Raw genomic sequence first — 5,036 nt, 5'->3', positions numbered from 1 at the left:
AGAGGAGATTGCAAGTACTTAAGAGCTGATAAAGAGGCGGAGTTTTTTTTTTTTTTTTTTTTTGGGGGGGGGGGGGGGGTTGACAGGGGGTTGCATTAAATTTTGGGAGATGGTGTAGGTTTTAGCCGAGGCCCATAAACTCAGTAAGGGCAGCGGACCATTTTGCCTTGAAGGGGATTAATAATGAATTAAGGCGCACGCACAGACACCCCCCTCCAAAAAAAAAAGATATTCATGCATGCTAATGCATACATTATTTATAGTGTGAGTAGAGGCAAGCCATAGCGTTGGCCACATGCAAGTGGGGGAAGGTGTGAGGGTCGCTTCGAGGCCTCTGCGAGCACTGGAGCTCCGTTGGGGTAGGATGCTGGTGGAGGTCGAGAGGCCGGTATTGAGGTGCGGAGGTGGTGGTGGTTTTGAGGGGGTGTGAGGAGAGGGGGTTCTCTGCCAGACAGGCAGCTCGTGCATCAGGAGAGGGCCGCCAAGTGTGCTTGGGGGAAGGGCGGATTAAACAAATAAATACACGATAAGAAATAATCAGGGCGGGGAGTAGAGTGAAGAAAAAAAACCTAAAACGGGGAATGCCGGATGGGAGGTGGGGGGCTCCACTAAGTCAGGATTCACTGTCTGGACTGGCCCCTTTTTGGCCAAAAAACACAACTTTTAGAGATATGACTTGTTCTGGTAAAGGGGTGACTCCATGTAATTTATTCTCGTAAGATAGTTGCTGGGCCGAAGATGGTTGGATGGAAGTTTTGACATTTATGAGACGAAAAACAGGTTGCTTTGTTTGTTTTGACTGTTGTCAGTCTCAGGATAGCCATGAAAAAAAAAATCAACAGTGGTAAGCCGCAGTTATGTTTATTTTAAACACCACTTTGGCATCAAACACAAAGACTTCATGTTAAAGTGATTCATTTCATGACCAATGTACGTTTGTTGAATTGGAATGATACAAGATGTGTGACAGAATAAATGATAGATTTGTTTACATTTACAAAAAGATACATCAGAGCTGAACTTCAACTGAATGTTGCTTTGGCTTGAGATAAGAGCGCCGTATGGTGGCAGAAAACCTGACTCAACTTATTTCACACACAAGCAGCCCATTGGCAAATAAAGAACAATCGTTCCACAAGGCTTCAAGCTGTTTAATATCACATATGTTGCATTTATAAGGCCTAACACAACAGATATTTGAGCACAAAAGATCGAGCGTAAAAGGAACTGAGACCTTCTCAGTGTGGAGAGCCACATATTGCAATCAAATTGCTCCACATATTTTTATTTCAACTCAATTAACACTGAGAAGATCAAGAATACATGCCTGCCTGTGAGTTATTTGTTTATTGTCTGTCTTTATGTGCTGCGCCACCATTTGTTTTCAAATCTGCATTACTTCGAGGTTTATAATAACGCTGCAACACCAGGGCTATTTGTAAATTGGTCTGCGGCATTTTGCCATTTGTTAGCTGGCCTATGGCATTTTTGAGCATGTTTACGACACCTCAGAAGATCAGAATTAAAAGTACCTAAAAACAAACAAACAAAACAAAAGAATATAATGACTGAGTCCCTTGTTCAGTTGTCCTATTTTCTGAAATTCTTCTTCAACACAACCCATTTAACCATCAAACATTTAATTTCAAGTCAAACTTTGGTCAAGGTTCAGCACGTCAAATTTTCCAGTCACACACAGCCTCATACGACAAGCATATACAGTTAACCATTTGGCTTTCCTTAAATCGCTTCAATGTTAAATGCCCTCTAAAAAATGATAACTCTACAGCTTCAAGAGACAAATGTCACATTCAGAGGTGAGAGGTCGGAGGAAGTGTCATGTTCTTTTCATGTGCACAGCATGCCAGGTATGCGACGGGCCACGCAGCACTGAGGCGTGTCGGCTGATAAGATAAAGAGGTGGCACAAGCCAGATGATTTTCCCAGCCGACTGATCCCCGTATTAGCATAGATACACAGTCATCAACATGATGCCTCATCTCCATAGATATGTTTGGGGCAAGTGGGGGGGCATGCCACCATCAGGGCTTGTCAAGCGGAGGTCTCCGCACCCCTGGTGCTCTGCCAGTTGGAGCAATGGGGGTCGGGTAGAGAATTACACACTGTACATATGAGAAGTGATGTGCTAATAAAACAAAAATGTTTTTTTTAATCCCTCTACATGAGTTTTTGGACCACTTGGAATCTACGTGGGTATTGGGGCAACCTATTCAGTTTTGAAATTCGTGAATAAAAAAAAATGATTCAGCCAAGTGGTTGGTTATTTCAACTGGAATTGAGTCCCATTTTCTGAAGACTAAACCCGATATTTTTATGGAAGTAAAGTGAGACACAAGTGTCCAAACTTAAAATTACTTTAGACATGAGTTAATTGTTTTTGCCGTTGAAAGTTGGAGATTCTGGGGCAGCCCAGTAGTCGAGTGGTTAGCACTCCAAAAACATGCATGGCAGGCAGATTGACCACTCCAAATTGTCCCTAGGTGTGAGTGTGAGAGTGACTGTTGTACGTCTTTGTGTGCCTTGCGATTGGCTGGCAACCAATTAAGGGTGTCCCCCGCCTCGTGCCCGAATACAGCTGAGATAGGCTCCAGCACCCCCCGCGACCCGAATGAGGAATAAGCGGTATGGAAAATGGATGGATGGATGGATGGATGGATGGATGGATGGATGGATGGATGGATGGATGGATGGATGGATGGATGGATGGATGGATGGATGGATGGATGGATGGAAGAGATTGTAGAACTGGAATATGGCAGATCTCAACAAGTAGCAATTTGGCAGATGCTGGGGAGTTGGGGGGGTGGGAGGCTTCAAATCACTCTTGGTTGAAGCTTACTGTCAAACTAATCATGAAAAAAAGGAGAAATACATGTTGGTAAATTTTAAACAGCCAAATAACCAAATAGCTTTGCCTTGGACAAGTCCACTTAACTTAATATTTTAATTTAAAAAGATTAAAAACACTGAAAATAGTTAACTGCCATCAAGGATTTGATGTCCATGATACAGTCAACCCTTCCATGCAGTACAACATGACAACATGGCAAGCTGTCCATTGTTGTGATCGCTGTCCCTGAAAGGGTTAAAGGCAGCCAGATGCCTGTCTGTAGAGATCATTTTATGGACAGTGTGATTTGAATAAAAATAACCTTTTTTGGGACTAAAAATATCATTGAATTGTTGTAAAAAAATGTTCATTGGGGGCAATCTAATTAGATTGTGGTAAGGCCACTCAGGCACCGTTGTTTGCCCCTGTTACTCCTTGCGTGCACGAATAAAAACATCAGTAGGAGATGTGGCCAATATCTGGGCTAAGAGATGATCTGTGGGACAATTTGACTGGAATTTCTCGCCCATTTCAAAGTGCTGCCCCTGTATTACACCCCTCGACTTGCCCCCAGAAGCAAATCCCCTTATATGATGGAACTATGAGCGGATCACACCGTTTTACATGAGCTGCTGTGCTGCAGGTAATAATAGTCAGCCACCCCCAATTATAACGTTTGCCAACAAGTAGCACCACAGGCAAGACCTCCCTGAAGTCAACGGTGAACTAAGCGTCTTTGCATTGTGCAAACATTACAACCCCCAGAAAATATAACCAAAGGCACCTTGGTGTTTTTTTTAACAATCACAAGTCAACCGCAAAGAAGACAAGCCATAAAAATCGGAACAATGTCAAAACACCACCGCATGAGTCACCATTTGATGTACTACACATTGATTTTTATTTGTCATTTTATGACAAATAAAACAGCTTCATCACATACACGACCACCACAATAAAAGTGCAGGTATTAACAAGCAGCTTGTGAACATACAGGACCTGCTTTTAAAGCATTTTTTAAAAAACGTTTTCACTCAGCACTTGTCTTTTGTAGACCATTAGCAACATTAACAGCAATCACCCCCCCCCAGACAAAACTAACAGGGTGAACAAAAATGCACTGTAATTAGGACACCATTTTATTGTAATCCGGGACAAAATATGAAACAAAAAATAATAATTTTAACACATTTAACACATTCAGTAATTATCTCTTTGTGATTGTTCTCAATCTCTTCCTATCAACAAATGTGCGACTATGCGTTAATATTACTGAGGAGACTCAACTTAGACAAAAAAAGTGTTTCCACATTTGAGCTGCTGATTTGTCAAGTTAGGTTTCCAACATAGAAGAGAATGAAACCGTAACCATTGAGGCACCAACACATTCAACAAAACCATAAATCCAACTAAAGTCTGTTAGCCTAATGCTGACACACAAAGTGAAACAAATGGGCGAATAGATATTAACAGAGATGTTACGGTAATAGAGACAAACTTTCAATTTCCGGCTATTTTAAACGTGGGCACATGCAAACACACACACACGCACACGCACACACACACACATACACACACACACGCATTCAAGAGCACACATCAGGATTTGCAGACTGACATTTTTTGATGCTCTGTTTGAGTCTTTGACTCTTCTACGACCTGTTCTCGTGGTGAATTTAATCTAGACAATTCTGTTGTGATTTAACTGTATATTTGGTTTTGTCAATGTATTGCTTCTCTAAATATTTAAAAGCGAAATGTAAAATCATTGTGTTATTCTTCTTCTTCTACAGTATGATGTGGGATACATTCTACGACAGCTCAGTGTGGCCAGCACATTGTAGCTCAGCATGGTATGACACTGAAGGTAGAAAAAAAATAACAATGAAAAATAAAAAGAAATTTAGACATTTATACAAGAACCCTTTCCAAACATTTTTGTACCGCTTGGTGGACTTTACACTCATTCAGAGGTTTTGTGGGTTCATAAGAAACCTCATTATAGTCCTGTCTAAAATATAAAAGCATTTTTACCCACATCAAACATTGTCTCGACTGTATTTCTTATTAATTTAATGAGTTATCCCAAATAAATAAAAAACAAATACAGTAAAGTCTCGTTATATCGATATCGGATATATCGATAGTCCCGGTTATATCGATACTATTTCTATGCACACACGGA

Source organism: Hippocampus bargibanti, linkage group LG02, assembly GCF_051943395.1.
Source record: "Hippocampus bargibanti isolate YZ-2025 linkage group LG02, ASM5194339v1, whole genome shotgun sequence".
NCBI classification, from domain to species: Eukaryota; Metazoa; Chordata; class Actinopteri; order Syngnathiformes; family Syngnathidae; genus Hippocampus; species Hippocampus bargibanti.
The sequence above is the reverse complement of the archived record's forward strand: the minus strand, read 5'-3'. Positions refer to the sequence as shown.